General features: G+C 50.0%; 1 long non-coding RNA gene and 1 other non-coding gene across 2 annotated transcripts in view; both read right to left on the bottom strand.

Moving 5' to 3' along the window:
* LOC116657870 overlaps nucleotides 1–20041 on the bottom strand; it is a 357505-nt gene that overhangs the window by 199686 nt on the left and 137778 nt on the right. The gene's annotated exons all lie outside the window — the stretch shown is intronic.
* LOC116658057 lies at nucleotides 17469–17575 on the bottom strand. The gene has a single exon (XR_004313260.1). It is a non-coding gene; the product is annotated as a U6 spliceosomal RNA (small nuclear RNA).

Genomic DNA, 20041 nt, shown 5'->3' with positions numbered 1-20041 from the left:
CGACGCCCTGCCCACCCCAGTACAGCGCCCAGCTCCTTCTCCCCCCAGCAGGAGGCCCCTCCGGTCTCTCAGGAACTTGGTTTCTGACTCAACTGCCCTGCTGCGACCTGGCAGCCCTCCTTGGGCTCACGTTCACTCTGCAAACCCTGCTCCCTAAAATCAAGTCCTTTTGACACCCCATTGTGAAATCGTGCAGTCTGGGGTCCAGGCTGCCTGGGGCCAAATCCCAGCTATGGCAGTGTCCACGCACGTGACCTTGGGCAAGACCCTGGGTCCGTCTGAACCTGGCTTCCTCGTCAGTGAGGAGGGGGCGGCAGCGTCTGCCCGGGGGCCCCGTAGGACTGAGGAGTGCGGGCCTCACGGAGCCTGGAGGCATGCTCAGAAGGGCCTCGGCTGCTGTGACGCAACCCGCCCCCGCCCAGGTGATGCCCGAGCGGTGCGGAAAAGCAGAAAGCCTATCAAACCAAATGACCAAGGTGGCTGACGAAGCCTGGCGCCAAGGGGCTTGCGGTGAGGCATGCGTGGGGCAGAGCGTGCCCTGGGAAGTAGACGGCCGTGGGACCAGGCCTCTCGAGACTTGCTGGGCCCCGCTGTGTGATTCGTTTGGTCTGTTTTTCCCTGTTTGAACACATGAACAGTCTGAATCATCTGATCCAAACAGAAATAACGCCTGGATGACCCGGCCGCCCTGCGTGTTCACACATGCAGGGCGGCTGGGGGCTTCTGAGCGCCCCCACCGGGGCTTGGTGCAAATGGCTTCACTGATGCCTCCAAAGTAAAAACTGCACCAGAGTTCAACAGGCAAGACATTACTCAAGACTAGTCAGCAGGACTAGTCAGCAGGACTCAGTCCAGGGCGAACAAAACCAGGAGGGAGGGGCTCTGAGCCCTAGGGTGAGCCAGTGGGAAAGCAACGGCGCCCAGCACAGGGGAGGTGGCCAGTGGGACGGTGCGGCGCACTGAGTCCCAGCCGCAGACGTTCCTCTCGGGGACGGGCTGCCTGTGCGTGCAGGCAGCGCCTGTGGACGTTGGGCGGCCCCTCTCCTCTGGAGAGCGGGAGATGAGATGCTGGCTCCCCACGTGCTTACATGTCAAGGAGGTGGCTCCCAGGTCCTTGAGAAGAGTGTGTCCTGGGTTGTCAAATGGACAAGGGGTTCAGGGGAAATCTGCCAAGGGGCAGAGAAAGAATTTACAGTTGTAAGTTTTCTACAGTAGATGCTCGAAGAAAACGGAGGCCAGAAACCTCCGCCTAGGAAGAAAGGTGTCTCAGGTTTCTCCAGGCTGAGGGGGCTGTTCAGGACGCCTTGGTCACAGGTGAGCGGGTCCCAGGCTGCAGGCTGGTGGCTTGGGGGTGGCTTGGGGACACTGCCGGCTGCCCCTCCTCCTGAGTTCTGCTCTGTGGCACCAAGGATGAAATTCATCTCTCAGGCAATCAATTCCCCAGCCCTAAATGCCTGGGTCCTCAATTCTCAGCAATGACAGACCAGCTGTGCCGGTTCAGTTCATGTTATTAGCTGTCTCTTAATAACCTTTGGGTCAGGGGTGTTATTGATGCTCGAGTTTAATTCAAATTATAATGGGATAAATCATCTGCCGTCTACAATCCTTGTTTATTGAATTTCGTATGATCCACTTAATTTAGGCCCTCCCAACTCTGAAGGTTGAAGCCTATTGAAAATCCGTCTCCTTATCCTCTCATGACCTAATTTATGTTTTCCCCTTTAACTTTTCCACCTACTTTATTGCTGTCACAGCCTCAGAGGCTCTGTGAAGCAGAAGGCGGGCCTGGGAAGATTAACATTTTTATTGCTTTATTTGGTATCCCAGCCAAGCCGCCCAGATGAAAAGAGACCTTCTGGAACCCTCTGCAGCTTCCCTCCCTGGAACCTTTGATTCTGTCCAGCAACAAGTACTTGCTTTGACCCAATAACCATCTCCCGGGTGCCTACTCTGTATTTTAAACTATTTTTGAAAATACAGAGTGCTTTGAAAAATAATGTGGCAACCCCAGGGAGGAGCCAAGCAGGAGTATCTGCATCCTGGGAGCACATCTGTGAGCTGGATTCAGACGGCCCCTGGGCAGAAGGCACCAGTGCTGGAACTAGGCAACAGAAGCCCGAGCTGCCCAGAGGGGGTCTGGTCTCCCTGGGGCAGGGCGGGGACTCACCTCAAAGGACCTGAGACAGATCTCACTGCCCAAGCTCAGGCAGATTTGAAGAGACGGTCAGTGGAGGAGGGAGGAGTGGTGGCGGAGACGGGCTTCTTGGTCAAGGCCCAGCCCCTGTCATGGGGTGGAGAACAGTGCAGGGCGACCAGGGACAGAAGCACCTCCCCAACACCAGCGGGACAGCGTTGAGTGGGCCTGGGCCGTGGGGGGCAGGACGCTGACGACAGTCAGGAGAGAAGCAAGGAGCTGGGAGCACGACACGGCGGCGCTGGTTCGGGGCCGACGTCCCTCAGCCCCACCTTGGAAGCGTGGGAGTCAGATCACGCTTCTGGGGAGCTTCCTCCAGCACAGGGTCTGATGCTGGTAAAACAAAGGGCCCGCCGTTCGGAGAAAGCAGGCGACTCGTGTAGCTGCTGATGGGAAGTATCTGCCGACAGACAAGAAGCGCCCTTGGCCCCTCACGCTTCCGACACTGGGCGCACGCGCGCCTTGCTGACTCACGCCCTTTAATCGCAGGCAGTTAGTGTGACTGGCAGCCCTAATTAAGCCCTTCCCCGCGCGGGCGCCCCCCGCACCGCTGCCCAGAGCGGCCAGCCCTCCCTCTGAGCCTCTGACTTGCTGCCTTCTCGGCCGGGCTGTTTAAGGGCTCGTCCAGACTGCCTCATCACCGTTAATGAGCAGTTTCATCTCACGTTTCCCTCACAGTTTTAAGATGCAAGGTGTTCTCTTAAAACGCAATCTAGTTACTGTATTGTCAGCCAAGGGGGCTCATCAACACAAAGGGATTTTGCATCAAGTTGCTGGATGCTTGGAACAGCCTTGGGGACGCCACCAGTTTTTTCGAACACGACATTTTTGCTCTTTAGCTGCAGAAGCTTCTGGTGGGAGTCCTTCTCTTTCTACCGATTTTTTAAAAGTCAGACTTTTTTTTGAGCCTTTGAAATACTTCTAAGTATTTCAAGCTAGACTTTCTGGAAGGGACTAATGGAAAAAAATTGAAGAAAAAAAATTACTTGGCATTTTAAAATATTTGAAGGTTTACTCACTTCTAAGATCAAATGCATTTAAAAAAAAAAAAAACTAATGGAAAATGAAACCTTACATAATTGCATTTGACTGATTTGTGTGATCCACCCCAGTTCATCAGGTTCAGAACAGACCACACAATCATCTTTCTTGAGGGTGCCCCCTCACCGATCTTTCCCTCCATCAGCATGTATTTCTCTGTTGACAATCTGCTTTGTGACAGGCACCGTGCTTTCGCATGTGTCTGTTTTTAGGACAAATCAAACACGAGAAACTGACTTTCCCCAGCTACCGCGCATTTCCCGCAGGTTCTTCACCGTGGTTCTCCCGTCCCCTTCCGCCCCACCGGGCCTCTTCACTCCTCCTCCCGTCTCCCCTCTCGCTGTCTTGGACCAGCCCCAGAGCCTCTGGTCAAGGTTTATTTTAACAGCCTCCTAACCAAGCTCTCTGATCCTTGCTTGGCCCCATTTCCTGGGCTGAAAATAGAGGCCGAACTCGTCATCCCGCGGTTCATCCTGCGTCAGCCGCCCTCCGTCCTCTGTTCCACTCCCACCCCAACTTCCCAGGGCAGCTGGTCTCACTGTCCCTGACTTTGCCGCCTCGCTCTGGAGTCCAGAAAGCATCCTGGTTCCCATCCCACCTCCACACCCTGCCCCTGTCGTGTCCATCTGTGTCCTGCCAGGAGGACTTTACACAGAGGCCACAGAGGATCAACACGCCCCAGGTCAAACCGCTCCCAGCGGAGGAGGTTTCCTGGTGCCCATGACCCTGGGCCGGGAGCAGGCCCCTCCGCGCTGTGCCCTCCCTGCTGCACGCCGGCGTCGCACACACTGTGTTGAATCGTCGTGTAATACATTTCCACCTGAACTGGGGTCTGATCTACTTGTTGGGGCTGAGAAATCCAGAAAGCAGGGGAAGTGATCTCTGTCCTCCACCTGTTTTAATGAGGGCTTTCCATTTGGTGGATAGTGATTTAACGGCTATAGAAGGAATCGGCTAAGGGGACAGCAGCACGATGACACGATGGGAGATCGCAGCCTGCGCCCCCTCACGTTAAAAAAGACAACAGAAACAACCATCCACATGTGAACACACCTTCATGGCAGCTCTGGATCCCAGGGGAGAGACTGCAGCACCCGAGTGGAGAAGAGAAAGGAGCCTCCTTACCCTGAAAAGGGCAGGAGGAGAGCCACTCCACCCACGTCGCCCCCCTTCCACCCCCCAGCCTCCACAGGCCCAGACTGCTGTCCCCCACCCCGCACTCCCCCGCGGGGCAAAGGAGAGTGACGGACGTAAATATCGACTTCACAGCAGATCTAGGCTCCCGGCCCTCTTAAAAAAATGTTCAAACGACCTGAACAGACACCTGTCCAAAGAGACAGACAGATAGCCAACAAGTTCTTGAAAAGGTACCCGACATCACCAATCACCAGGGAAATGCAGATCTAACTGCCCTGAGGCATCTCCTCACACCTCTTAGAACGGCCGTTTTTAAGAAAAACAGCCTCGGTGACTATGGAGAAAGGGAAGCCCGAAGCACCGCTGGCGGGTGTGTAAGCTGGCACAGTCACGGCGGAAAACAATGTGGGGATTCCTCAAAAGGTTAAAAACAGAACCACCACAGGGTTCAGCAATCCTGCTTATGGTTATTTACCTAAAGGAACTGAACTAAGGCTCTGAGAGAGGCACCTGCTCCCCCACGCTCACTGCACGTTTTGCATGTTCATTCACAACAGGCCCAGATATGGAGACCACATGAATGTCCATTGACAGGTAAGTGGATGAAGAAAATGTAGTGTATTTGAAATGGAATACTATACAGCCTTTAAAAACAAGGAAATTCTGCCATTTGCAACAACACAGATTGACCTGGAGGACATTGTGCTGAGTGAATGCCAGACATCGGAAGACAAATGCTGTGTGACCTCACTTGTAAGTGAACTCTAATATACTCAAGCTCCGGAAGCAAAGAGGAGAATGGTGACCACCAGGGCTGGGGAGGGAAACTGGGAGATGCTGATCACGAGGTGCAAAGTTTCACTTATGCAGGACGAGAGCAAGTTCTGGAGATGTTCTACACAGCATAGTGCCTACAGCTGACAATACTGTACTGTATGCTTAAAATTTTTCAAGACGGTAGATATTACATTAAGTGTTCTTATCACAAAATTAGTAATAATGGTAATAAAGGGGGTAGGAGGAGCCTTTGGGAGGTGATGGATATGTCTGTGGCCTTGACAGTGGCCGTGGTTTAATGGGACTACATTTACCCCAAAACTCCTTGAGATTCATACATTTAATATGTAAAGCTTTTACACATCAATCATACCTCTATCTAAAAAAAAAAAAGTGGTTTGAAAAACTAATCCATTAGAGAACGCACAGCATAGAGATTAGCTGACCACATAAGCTGCTGTCTCCCCGAGCTGCCTGGATTTCAAAAGGAAAACAAATAAAACGGGCATGTTTGGGCAACATCTGCCAATTTGACCCCTCTGATTTGTTTCCTCAAATGTGGCTTCTGTGTCAAACTGTGCACTGCAAGTGCCCGGGCGAGCTGGAGGACGCTGGGAAGACTGTGCTGTGGATTTCTGTGATGGTGAAACCTGACCCGCATCCCACTGCTTCTGGGACTAGAACGCCACGAGTCTCCTCCACGGGACATCTTTCTGCCATGTTTGTGCTGCCAGCATGGTAGCTGTTGACAGTGGCCTTTGTGGAGGAGTCCAAGCCCAGATGAAGTTAACCATCTCTGCTTCCTGAAGCAGATTTGTTGGGTTTGATGGATGAGTTGTGGGGGACAGGAGAGGGCGTGGTATCTGTCCCTTTGCTTCTAAAGGGAGGACAATTAAGGGTTTTTCTTTTCCAGCTGGGTGCTCTTGGCGGCGGTGCCCAGGCCAAGGGGGGAGCTGTGCCCCAACCCCCACCCCCTGAGCAGCAGCAGGGGGGCTGCACCACCCTCCCCCAGCCTCATGAGGAGTTAAAATCACATTTATGGAGCACGGGCCAGGGCCCCAGATGGAGGGTTTTCAGAAATTTCCAGAAGTGAGCAAGCCGGGAGCCCAGGTGGGAAATCCATCGTTGGGTGGACTACACCCTCTCTAACATCTCTGGACTCACCGCACACAGACGCAGCCCACGGCTAACGCGGGTCACAACCTGCCCTCGCTGCGCCCTTACTCCACACTAGGGCGCACGGGGGGGCTGCACACACATCACTGCTGGAGACCCTCACAGTAACCTCGTGGAGGTTTACGGGTCCCACTGGTGAAGGCTGAGAAACTGAAGCTCTGAGGACTTGAACTTGGGGGAAGCAGGCGGCGGCTCTGCGGCAAAGCCGCCCCTGGACCCGCGTGCACTCCGGGGGAAGGCGCTGCCGCCCTCGGTCTGTCATGGCCCCGGAGGCTCCCCGTCCAGGGCAGTGACATCCATCACAGGGACGGTCCTGCGTCAGGACGCGCTCGCTGGGCATCGCGCTGTCACCGGCTCCTGTCCGCGCCCTTGTCCCCGACATGGAAACAGCAGCCGCTTGGCCTTCCCGCCTCTGAAAACCGCTTTTTCCTAACTGCATTCATTCGAAACACAGGCTCGCTTCTGAATACATATTCTCAGAAACCCTAAGGAAAAGCATAAGGTTAGATACTCGCTAGAGCCCCGCCACCAGCGCTTTGAGCGTTTCCGGTGAAGCGTTTTCAGTTACAGCAGGTGACGCCCTCGTGCAGACGTGCGCGCGCATCCACGGCACGTGGAGACGCACACGCTCACGGCACGGGCAGACGTGCACGCGCTCACGGCACGGGCAGACGTGCACGCGCACTCACGCAGGAACCCGCTCAAGTTAAAGGAATCGGGATCCGAGACTAGGCTGCAATTTGGAGTCGGAATTGTCATTTAATAATCTGTCCCATTACGTCGATGTCCACGCTGACGGTCCAGAGCTACAGGTCACTGTGAGCGGCACGGAGCATTCAAATCTGGCGTTGCACCTCCATGTCTGTTATCCGAGAACGTCCCCAACGTTTCTAAGGCTTCGCTAGTGATCAGATTTGATCAACACCCTTCTGCATAATCCTGGGCATTTGTCCACTTGCGTCTTAAAACGAGGTCCCGTGTGCTGATATTTCTGGAACAAAGAGGTGCTTTCTTTTGAAAGGACAGAGCGAAACCAGCCTCTGCTTGGAGCTGTGGAGAGCTGGACTGAGTGTCCTCTCCACACTGACAAGAAAAAAGCTGGAAAAACTCCAAGTGCTTGACTTTTCTTGAACCCATCAGAGAACTGAGGTTGCAGAGCAAATAACCAACCAGGGACCTGGAAAGAGACAGGCGCCTGCAGGGAGCAGCAGGCCTGAACAGGTGCTACCTGCAGCAGATGCCGCACAAGCCAGCAGGAAGACAGCAGCAGAACTTTTGAACTTGTTGCAAAAGGCCAATAGCAGGTCAACTGAGGGTGCAAAGGCCCTGGGGTCTGCAGATAGGAGGACTCCCTCCCTCCTGCTGGCTTCTCCTCCAGGAACCCACCCACCACAGGCCTACAGAGCACGTGGGGAGAGCGGAAAGATGAAGGAGCAATGACATTAATATAAAGTGGATTCTGGATTGACCCTGGAGCAGGAAGGCACATTGCTAGGATAACTAGTGACACGGGACTAAAGCCTGGAGTTTAGGGAAGGGTACGCATCGAGCTAAGCGCTCAGTTTTGACAAAGGTGCGATGGCCACGTGAGATGTTAACACTGGAGAAAGCTGGGCGGAGGACAGAGAGGGCCCTTCTGTACAGTCACTGCAGTTTCCTGTAAATCGAATATTCCTTCAAAATTTAAAAGTTTATTAGAAGAACAGAGTGCTTTTTCTTGGGAAGAATAACCTTATTACAAACTAGTCAAACAGTAAAGGAAAAACGATGCCTGGGTATAATTTGGTAACTCTGTTAGCCGCCTGCGGGGCTTTGTGAAATTCAACACTCTGCAAACGTGCGGCGCGGGAGCTGGGAGGAACTTTCCCTCGTCGCCGTCCTGCTAATCGTGGCATAGACTCCAAACGCTTTCCAAACCCAATACCAGGCTCTGGTCCCCTGGGTTTCCCACTCCTTCCCTTTTGTGGCGTGATTTCACTCCTCTAAGGAGACTTTGCTTTGAAGCAATCCAAGGGGCAGACTGCAGTTTATTCCAGAAGCTGTCCTGCCCTCTTCAGCAGATCAGCTGCTGGCTCAGCGTGGACGCGGACCGTCCAGCCTGCCTGCCTGTGGTAACGGCGCCGTCACTTCCTACCTGCTCACCTGGGGGGGGGGGTAATTTCTCAAGGTCCTAATCACCCCACCTCTAAATAAGGAGAACAGTAGCGTTGCTGTGAGGACTGAATGGGTAGCACAAGAAGCACACTTGGAATAATACCTAATTCAATAAAAATGAACTTTGTCACTGTGTTAGTTTTCTGTTGGCTGGGAAGTGGTCACAAGACACACACACCCCCCCCCCCCCCCCGCCGCGGCCCAGAATCTCAGGGGCTGGCAATGATACAGGCCTCTGCAGCTCTGCACCCCCCACCCCACTCCCGTTCTACGGCTAGCGATGGGGGGACAGTACAGGGACCAGAGCCTCCCACAGGACGTGGGCATCGTTGTGGCTTGATGCCATGATTAGAGGGACGCCATGTACCATTTTCGCTCACATTTTACTGGCCAAAGCAAGCCCGGCAGACAAGCCTGGTGTTAACAGGGACAAGGTCGTGTAATCCTGTCACAGGAAGGGCAGTGAGTAACTGGGAGCAACGCACCATCAACCAGAACCACGACGACTGCGGATTACCGTCATCACACTTGGCGGTGCCGATCCCCAGGACTGGAGCTCTGCCGTAGGAGAACAGGATCGTCCTCTTCTCACTTCCCTTTGAAGGGGCCTCCTCCTCTCCCTTAAGGCTTATTAGGAAGACTTGGAATTTGCATAAAACAGCATTCCTCTTGTTCAGGCATTTCTGCAGCCGACTGCCAGAGAAGATGCACAACGTTTTCAAACTGGTTTCTAAAAGAACACGCATCACTGAGACAAAATGTTACAGAAGATCGCTGCCAGGCAGTTTTCACAGCAAGGTTTGACAGTGTTGGCTGCGGAAGGGAAGGAACCTGAATGGAGCCAGATGTGCCCCTTTACCCAGTGACTGTTTTCTCTGACCTATTTCGTCCAATCAAAGAAAAATCAAACAGAAAATTTCCAAAGTATCCTGAGGCTTCTGATCACTTTTTGCACAGAGAGAATCCCAAACTCTCAAATCCTAGCTCCAAGCCACACTCCTAAAGAGCCAGAACCTTCATCAATGCAAAGACCAGAAACTTAAGCACATTGCACCTCCGTCTTTAAGAGGAAATAGTCCGAGGGGAATCAGAGAGGATTCAATGAGTATTTAAAGTTTGCACAGTGCAGATCCAAGACCAAAAGCCACCAACTGGAAAGGCTTCAAGAGAGATAATTTCAGTATAAATCCAAAGCAACAAATAATCAAGAATTGGTTCTCCAATGTACAAAGTATGTCGTCAATATCAGTGAATATCCTGATTCACTGACAATGATCATAATAATCTCTGATTTTCAAGTCAGCTGTCAGGAGTGTTTGAAGTGCCAGTTTTTCTGAAAGTGCGGCGAAGCAGCCATTTGGCAGTTGCAGGCGCACTCCGCGTACTCTGCACGGCAGTGGTGCTCATTCTTCGTGGTTACCGATTTGACCTCTACCGAGTGGCCCAGACTTATGGGAAACTCATTAAGGAGCCAGGCAGTGACCTGACTCCATCCATCTGGAAGCTAATGGCATTAACTGGGAGAGGGCCGAGGGCTCCAAAGCCAAGCTTGCTCAGAAGCTTTTTTATCACCAGAGACTGCATGTTTGGGGTAGAATGTGAGATCCATTTTTTTAATCTAAAAGCTGGGAAGATGCTGTGACCAACAGCAATTGAGACACAGTGTATGTAAATTTAAAAGCGCACACACACACACACACACACTTTGAATCTTCCAAGTTCCTCTCTTCTCATCTCCAGCTGCCATTTTGTTGGGAGCCTTCATTTGCTTCTCAAGCAAGAGGAGATTGAGAATTGGGGCTGTCAACTAAAAAAGAATGAAGGAGGAAGGATGCAAATAAGAAAATAGTTTTGGGGGGCTTAAGAACTGCCACGGGGGAGGCATAGATTCAAGTAACCCCAAAAGCGTGTTCAGAGAAAGAGAGGGGTTTATAAAGACAAAAAGCCACCAGGCTGTTCAAAGTTGCCGGCCAAGAACTGTGACTGACTTTGATGTGAGTGGCAAAGGATTTGTCCTGAGGAATCACAGGTTATTTTAGGGGAGGGGTCTGATAAGTGGACAGACTATCATGGCTTATTTTCGGGTAAAGGTCTGATAAGTGTTTTGAGTTTCTGGCAGGTGCTCTGAATGACTCCATCAGGCCCAAAGGTCGGATTCCACCCAGGCTGAGATGTGCAGAAGGCACACCTCCTCTGTGGCCTCCTAGGTCCACGTTAGAGAGCTGTATTAACAACAGCAACTCCATTTTGCTTTTCCATTCACCGGGCCCACTCTTGGAGCTTTACCACCTTCTGAGACCACTGGACAAGACCATTAAGACCCCCGAGGAGCATCAGACCCAGAATGACGTAGGGTAGCGGAAACCACACGGCTTAGGTACGCACAGGTAGGTAACTGCCTTCCCAGTACTGAGCCGCGTGCCTCCACAGACAGCAGTTCGTGGCCCTGCTTTACATCACTGCAGTCCTTGGAAGTAGACGTTATTAACTGCACTTTATTGATGGTGAGAAAAATGAACCTCAGAGAGAGAAATATGAGGTCACAAGTGATTCCTCCATAGCTTTCCATACTGTGAAGACCTGTCATCCGTGCGCACCTACGGGCCATGCACATGCAAGATCTTCACAACTTTGATAAAGTCGAAGGAAGCTCAGGCCGACCCGGCGACCCTGGGAGCTGTTACTGGCCAGAGCCGCTGTGACTTCCTTTGTCTGGCAGTCCCTGCGGCTGTGACACGGTGGTTATTAATACGCAGGTCAGTGCATATACCCTACCCGGCCCTGCCTGGAGGAATTCTTATTAAAGGCGACTTATTTTCACTTCATTATTAAAGCCAGCCTTCTAGAGGCTTTCCAGGAACAGAGGATATGTGTTTCTTCCTTGCACTCACCGAGCCAGGTCCCTTCTGGTCAGATCCAACTCCACCTACACCTGCATATGCACCCCTGAAAGGACAGTGCAACCACCCTACCTGGCCTCAGCCAGAAACCAAGAGAAAAGCAAAGCCACGAGCAGCCTGGCGGGTCCCTAGGCCCTAGTGCGCCGGTCCTCAGAGCTGGCCCCCCAGCCCGCAGCATCGGCAGCCTCTGTGGAATCAGAAACCAGGGGGGTTGGGGCCCAGCCTTCTCAGTTTGAACCAGGTGTGTGCTCGGGTCTGGGGCTCCCCCCCCCCCAGAGGATCACTCTATGTCTTCTTTCCTCTCTTTGAAACAGCGACACCTCCTCCGTCCCCACTCACAGCAGAAGGCCTTGCTTCCTGGTTCACGGAGAACACAGAAGCAGTCAGAAGAGGACTTCCACTTCCTGCGACCATCACACCCCCTGGCCTGTGTGCAGACAGATCCCTGCCTTCTGCCCTCCCTGTTGTTGCTTTTGGTGACCAGCCCGTGCTCTCATCCAAGGCCACCCCCTGGCTCTGGCACTGGCCTTCCCTCTGCAATACTCTGGGACCCAGGTTCAGCACTTCAGCAGTTTTCCTCTCTCCTGTAGGTCACCTACATAACATCAAACCTGTCAGTGCTGTGAGTCCCATCTAAACCCAAGGAACGGAACGCCACCTGAATTCTCCCGATCGTCTCCCCTTCCAGCTCACTTAGCTTTTCCCCTTTCTGCTAACTTTCCAGAGAGCTGTCTATACTTGTATCGCGTCCCTCTCGTCCCTTCTCTGCTGAACGTTTCCCATCACGCTAGTGTCCCTACCACTCACCAAAACTGCCCGTGAGAAGGACTTGAGGACCTCCCCGCGGCAGAGCCCAGTGGTCTTGCTTCAGTCCTCAGGTGCTTGTCTGCAGGACCTGACACAGCTGGCCACTGTCCCCCATCTCCACTTGCTTCCAGGACAACGGACCTTCTTGATTCTCCACTTTCTCCACTGATATCCTTCTGGTCTCCCTTGCTTATCACTCCTAAAAATGTTGCAATGCCGGGCTCAGGGCTCAGTTCTGTTCCTTCTTTTTTTCAAGCAGGTCCCCGGGGTAGTGGTTCTCAGTCCTGACTCCAGCTCACAATCACCTGGGGCGTTGTGAAAACCTTCAGTGCTCCCTGGATCAATTCAATCGGAATCTCTTGGGTGGCACAGAAGCATCAGACTGTTTTCAAAGCTTCCCAGGTGATTGCTGTGTGCAGCCAAGTTTGAAAACCACCTTCCCAAGGGATCTCATCCAACTTATTGCCAAATCATCTATACACTAATAGCCCTGATCTTAGAGTTCTGGAGAGTTCCTCTCCCTGACTTCCAGACTCCCATTAGCATCCACAGTGAGATGGCTAAGGCGCAACTCAGATTTAAAATGTTCCAACGGGGCTTTTCATCCATCACCCTCAAATTCAGCCAAAGTCATCTTCATCTTCGCAAATGGAAAATCCATCTTGCCACGTTTTCAGGTCAAATTTCTTGAGGGGTCCTCAACCCCTCTCTCCCTCATGCACCCTCTGTCCCATCTGTAGCAAATCCTGCGCTCCAGGGTATACCCAGAATCTGACCGTTCCTCACCAGCGGCCACTGCCCTGGAACCAAGCCACGGTCCTCTCCTGCCTGCTGACTGCAATGCCCCCCTGCCTCCGCCATGCCTCCATCCTTCCTCTCCACTTTCTCTTCCAACCTGGCCAGAATCTATCAAAGTCAGTTATTGTCTCCTCTCTACTGAAACCCTACAGTGGCTTCTGATTTCACCAAGGGTACAACCCAAGGACACCATTTTCTTTGTAGGTCCCTTTTCTTAATCATTTTTATATCTATAGCCCATTCCATGCCATCATTAACCCGAGATCATCAAAACAGATGGCGGAACTGTTCCCAGCTACAAAAAACTTACCTCTTTTCTACAGGACAAGAAAACACTTCAGAGAGTTCTAGATCAGCATTTTCTAAACGTACCTGACCGTGAGACATTTTAAAATTATAATATATTGATGGAGCACCAAGAGGAGTTCATGAAGTATAAATGCAGGCTTAGATTAAAATAGACAGCACCAAAAAAGTGCTCCAAGGTGAATCAGTTTCTTAAAGAAATAATAAAAATTTGATTCATATTCACTTTGCTTTAATACAGAACAACAACAACAAAAAAAACCAAATTAGGGAAATCTGCTTATGCGTAAGTTAATGAGAATAAAATGTATCAACATAAAGTCTGTTTTTGCATGTGCATTTTTTTTTGTAAAAGACCTGCTGCAAAAAAAATGTTTTATGAAATCGTGCTTTGGGGGATTTATTCTAAAGCACGTAGCTGCTTAAAACTTGGAACGATGTCTCTTGAGTCTCACCCCCGCACGAGGTACAGCACCAACTCTGTTTCCACTCTGGGTCTACTCAGAGCAGGATACGGATATTCTGCTTCTCCGTGCGGAACGTGGCCAAGGAACAAAAATGAAAACTACGTTTTTCACGGTATTTGGGTGCGACTGGTTTAGGTTACTCCAAAACCCACTGATCTGCCCTGGATCTTCTAGAAACGGAATCTGCATACGTTTCTCCTCACTTCAAAATTTTTGCTTTAGAGGTTCCAGCCGGTGCGAGAGCCTCACGAGTCTGAGTGGTTTTCCCATTGCTGGTGTTTTGCTAACACTGCCTTCCTCCGGCCACAGGTCTGCGGGGAAGAAACTTGTGCAGCATAAATATTTTAGGCACCATAAAAGTTGAATAATGCCACAGATACAGGTTGACAGATTCAGGCAAAATGCACAGCACAGAGTGGTGGCCAATCAGTCAACAACATTAACGTGAAGGGCAGGTTGCGAGTGTTGCCTGGACACCAGGGCAACTGGCAAGGGATGGAGTGTGATGGTTTTGAGCCAGACGCCTGGGTCCAAATCTTGGTCCTGCTCCTTAGAAGCTGTGTGCCAGGGCAAATGCTTTAACATCTCTGAACCTCAGCTATCTTATCTGTAAAATGGGAGTAATTATAGTCCTACAGGATTAAATACAGATGAAATATAGTCAGCATCAGAACGGCACCTGGCACACAGTAAGCCCTACATCAGTATCTGACTTTTTCCACCTAGGTTTGCTGCCTTTTAACAAATATCTAAAAACTACATTTTAAAAAGTGAAGGTGGGAAGTATGACCCCCCCACTGCCCAGAGCGACAGTTATGAACACATTCCAAGGGCCAGGCTTGGGGAACATCGTCTTAAAGCAGTTGATACAGTCAGACTCTTCTCCAGCCGCGCTAGAACAGACGTCCACTGGGCACTCGTCTGGAAATAAGGATAGTCACAGGTACATTCACTGAGCACGTTTGGTCCAGACCCTGTGCTGGTGGCCTGGTGTGCTTTACTCCAGCTCCTCAGCCAGTCCTGCAGAGCGGCCGCCACACCCGCCTTTCCCGGGGGAGGGAAGTGCGCCGCGGAGACACTGACTGACTTGCCTTGGCACCTTGGGGCTGGGGGACGGTGAGCCTGGAAGAGGCCCAGGCTGTCCTGCTGTGGCACCAGATATTCCCTTCTGCCCCGCCAGCCCTGGGGGTACTCAGAGGACTATAAACAACCAGGCATTAGTCACACGGAGAAGAAATACGGAAAGGAAAGATGGTCATTCGGGGATGACCAAAGATGCCGTCAGAGCAAGGCCAGAGAGGAGCTTGTTACGGTCGGGGGCAGAGGCGGGAGGGGGACTGGGAGCAGCCCTGGTCTCCTGCTTGTCATTACCCGTGGCTGCTACCAAGATCAGGACTCTGGCTACTACTGGCGGGGCGGGAGGCGGGGGGGGCAGCACCACCTGCAGACCGGAAGAGGGAGGAAGACTCCTGGGCTGGGGGACTCGCTGAGGGTCTCAGGGAGGGAAGGCCCAAGTGCCGAAGGCCGTCTAGGGGACTTGGCTGACCCGGAGTCCTTCCAAGATCCTCAGCCCTCACCTGTGACTCCAGACTCTCTCATCTTTACTTCCTTGCATCCCTGGAACCCCAGAGGATGTGAGTCTTGACTCTCTGCCCTCCAGCCCTTGACTCGTTCAGTGACCTGCTTTTAACACATCAACCTTTTTAAACACATCAGACTTAAAATCTGCCTGTAGTTCCCACTTTCAAACCACACCTGCACACACACTACAAAAGAAAGCGAAGCCAACTCCAGGTGACTCCAAAGTCGAGTCACCTTCTCGTGGTGTTTCGAGGTGTCCGTGCCTCCTCCCCGACCCGCCCCACAGCTCAACTCCCTGTGGTAAACAGGAAGAAATGTCACTTCCTGCGGAGAAGTTCAGTGAGGGAGAAGGTGGATTCTTGCCTGATGTGAAGCCCTCCACATTTGTTTTGAGTTTTTTTCCCCAAAGAATACAAATATTTGGGTAACACAGACACCAAAAGTAAAATTAAAAACCACCCATGATCTCACCTCCTGCAGATTACAATGGACCTTGAGGCTAGAACGGAGCACCCTAAAAACGTAATTCCATAGCTTTTTTAAAAAACAAAAATGACATACACATTTTCAGTGAAATACATTTTCTCACCCTGCATTATTTCTAGTAACTTACGATGTTTCATCTTAATGCGATGCTGTGATGTAGTTAGCCAGTTCCTTAGTAAAGAACATTCACGCTTTTCCACTTGTTTACGTTATAAATAACAACACATTGAACATCTTTTAGTATGAATCTTTGTACATATGTTCCATTTCTGTAATTTTTTTTAGGCTCTAATCTTAGAGGTCAAGTTTCTGAGTCAAAAGGTATGGTTATTTTGAAAGATTTCAATTTGTAGCTCTAAGTGGTCCAGCAGGAATCTTGTATCAATTTAAGTTTTCACAAATAATTGCTGTGTGCTGCTCCCTACACCAATTGTCTCAAACTGATACCTCACTTTTTAATCTAAGGACAATAATATTTTTAAAATATTATATTAATTAATAATATTTTATACATTTAAAAATAATGACGTCAGAGATTACTTTTGTATTTAGGGAGGTATCTGCGCTTTTCTGAATTATTAGTAGTAGTCCATCGGCCAGCTCTCTATGATTTATTTTTCAATTTACACAAATAATACATTAATACTCAGCATGGAAAATCCAAAAAAATACAAACTAGAGAGAATAAATTGCCATATTCTTTCTTCATTCTTTGCTCTCACCCATCTCTCATTCCCAGCAAGTAACCATGTTAAAAACTTAGCGTGTATTTTTTTAGAGGGCGTTCCAGTGACTGGATGGCGTACCTACACTTGAAATTCCGAAACGTATCAACAAATTGTCCCCCAAACACGTGCACCAACTCAACTTCTCACGAAAGGCATGCGCACTGCCCCTCCTTCACACGCTCACCCCCCCCCCGACGTTTCAGTCTCTAATTTGTACCATCCACACCATGAGCCACAACGGCTGTTTCCCCCCGTGAGGCCCTGACAGCCTCCAGAGTGAACCAACCATGCCCTCTTCGCACTTTTACTAACCAGCCCGATTTCTTCCCTGCGCGCCCTTTCCGTATCCCGTACCCACGTGGGGCGTGAGCAGAAACCATGCAGAGGAGGGGGGTGGGCGCAGAATTCTTTTTAATGAAAAAAGTCAATGGATAAAATAATAGAAGGAAACAGCAGTCTGTATGTTATGTGTGTCTGTGTGTATTCCTTACATTTGATTCCTTATGTTCTGTTAATTATATATGTATCATTTAATATAAAAACTTAGAAGAAATACATGTATAGTAACATGATAATGTTATATGTAATTTAATAAAACATAAAGAATGTAAAGAACATATTTAATTTCTTCCATTTGAATTACAAATAGATACATCGTTTATATAAGATTGTGTGTATATATATATATGATTTTTTTTCTTTTCTTAGTGAAGTATAGTCAGAATACACTGTATCAGTTTCTGGTGGGCAGCATGATGTTTCGGTCATCTGTAGACATACACATATTCCTTTTCCCGTTCTTTTTCATTATAGGTTACTGCAAGAATATAGTTCCCTGTGCTCTACAGTATGAACTCGCTGTTCCTCTATTTTATACATAGGGGTTAGTATCTGCAAACCTCGAGCTCCCAATTTAAAAAATATAGAACCCTTCACGAATGTGTGTGTCCTCCTTGCACGGGGGCCGTGCTAGTCTTCTCTGGGTGATTCCAGTTTTAGTACATGTGCTGCCGGAGTGAGTGATCTGTCTTTGAACGGAGGGGAATGCTTGTCAAATGACCAGGCTTGAGGAGAGAGGGCGGCATCCTAACGTTCCCTGACCCCCTGCAGGAACCATGCTGATGGAGGGGACATCCACGGTGTCTGGATTCTGCCCTGGCTGCCAGGGTGCACGGTGAGGAGCCCAACCCAGGGCCTCAGTGTATGTTAGCTGCAAAATGATGAGGGATCTTTGGCTAAATGCGTGACCAGAGCATGGCCCTGTTTCAGATGACCCAGCGGTCCTCTCTTCTGGGAGCAGGACTGGAGCTCCCGGCACAGACGGGACACAAGGTGCAGAGTAGGGGCTTGTTTGCACAGGCTACTGCTGCAGGCACACTCTGTACAGACTTGGGGACAACCACATTCTCAACTGGGGAAGACTCCACTCCCCAGGGGGTGGGACTTGGCAATGTCTGGGGACGTTCCTGGTTGTCACAATTGCCAGGCAGGTGCTGCCGGTATCTGGCAGGTAGCAACCAGGGAGGCTGCTGCTGCAATGCCGAGGACAGTCCCCCCCCCGCAATACAGACACTCATCTGACCCTAAACATCGGCTATATCAACACAGAGGCCTCAGATGGCAGCTGCCAGCTACCGTGGCCCAAAGCTGAATTCTCTGCCCTCAGAACATGGTGTCAGAACACTCACATGCCACCCTGGTGGAAGCTGAGATAAGCAGTTGCTTCGTGCTCCATTTAAGATCCTCTTACCGCAGATTTTGTTCTGCCCCATAGGGCACGTTTGTTCATGCAGATCATGAAAAATACATGAAACATGAAAATGCTGTTCATTTCTCCCAATTCTTTCTCAAAATATTTACTTTGCAAAACGGATGGTGACTGAATTTGTATGCGAATTCAGCTCAGCTTGACTGATGTCATTACAATTCTGAGACGGTGTCTTGGAACTTTAATCAACAAGAATCCCACAATCCCCTGATGTAGGAGGAATTCCTCTCCTAACAATAAACATCGCCGGCAACCTATAGACAACCGATGCTTCTGCTCCACGCCCAAGGTCTGCTGCCAATCCGCCAGGCGACGATGATGCCACGTGCAGCGGAACGCACGCTCACTGAAGTACCCTCGGCACTGATTTTCGTGAAATACACATTTTCTTTTCTTTCTTGTTTCCCCTCCTAGGCTGTAATGAATTAACACTCGATGTTAACATTGAGTAGAGAGATGCGTCCTATTTCAAAGAAGCATATATGTTTCTTTATAAGATACCAGCATATTCCATTTTAGGAAAGTCACAGTTACTTAAAACATAATAAATAACTTTCATTAGATTTGAAAAAATATATATGAAAATCTCGGTGGGTGTGGAAAAGCAAAATGAGGAGGCTGAATAGGAAAATCCAAAGCATCCATTTCTTCTTTTGTTTGTTCAGCATGTAACTTATTAAGTACTTTCCACGTTTATTTATGAACCTGTGTTTTGTATATTACAAAGCGTGTGTTTTTATAGCAGTTGCATTTATCATTTTCCAAAATTATCACTGTGACGATTATTTACAGATGATTTCTTGCAACGGCATATCCTATTTTAAATATTTTCTAGCTATGGATTCAATTAACAAACCTTTTCAAGGTTACAGAGACAGAGCCGTTGGGTACATCCCAGACAGACTTTGGGGTGACTCTGAGTAGCCACGTTCAGAACTCAGAACTCAGATGGCTAGGAGATGGAATATGTAGCAAGTAAGAATTTTAGCTGACAAATTCCATGCAGTTCTGTGCTGCCGCCTCCCTCCTGGTAGGTGCATCTGACCTTGGTCATCACAGGGTCTCCGCAGCCACCCCCCACCCCCTCCAGCACTGATGCAGGAAGGTGCCTCTCTTATCCTCCTTGGCACAGTCTGCCCTGCTCGCCCCCCAAGTGCCCATTGTGCCAGGACACAGAGTCCTTGGATGCAGATGAGCAGAGTGGATAAGATACAGTTGCTTGAGTTGAACGTCAGGGTTCAGATTCTACCTTGGCCAGTTACTAGTTATGTGGTCTATAAAATCCAGATTGAAAAACAGCAACTTCCTTTGAACACTGTCGTCAGGATTAAATTAAGTGCCACGTAGGAATTGTATTTCCACATTGTCAGGGCTCACAATTGCATAGTTGGTGTGAGTCTCTTAGACCCTTACTTCCCCGAACACCTAGTAGAATTATCTCAGGGATTTATTCTTTTACAAGAGAAGTGAAGAACTGGCAGCTTCTTGCATCTTCCACTTTTAGGTCTACAGCAATTTCCAAGCTTAGAAAATAGAAAGGGTCTCGCCTCAGGTCAAGCTGGATCCAGTGACTCTAATACCTTCCAGGTAGATCTAAAGACAACTGTACTAGATGAGTGGGGGTGGAGGTGCCCAGAAGGGATTGGATGCAGCAGGCAGAGGAGAGCAGCATAGTAATTCCCAGACCAGGGACAGGAAGGAAGTCCATGGATGCTGTGACC

This window comes from Camelus ferus, chromosome 19 (genome assembly GCF_009834535.1).
Source record: "Camelus ferus isolate YT-003-E chromosome 19, BCGSAC_Cfer_1.0, whole genome shotgun sequence".
In the NCBI taxonomy this organism is placed as follows: domain Eukaryota; kingdom Metazoa; phylum Chordata; class Mammalia; order Artiodactyla; family Camelidae; genus Camelus; species Camelus ferus.
This window is presented reverse-complemented; position numbering and strand designations above follow the sequence as displayed.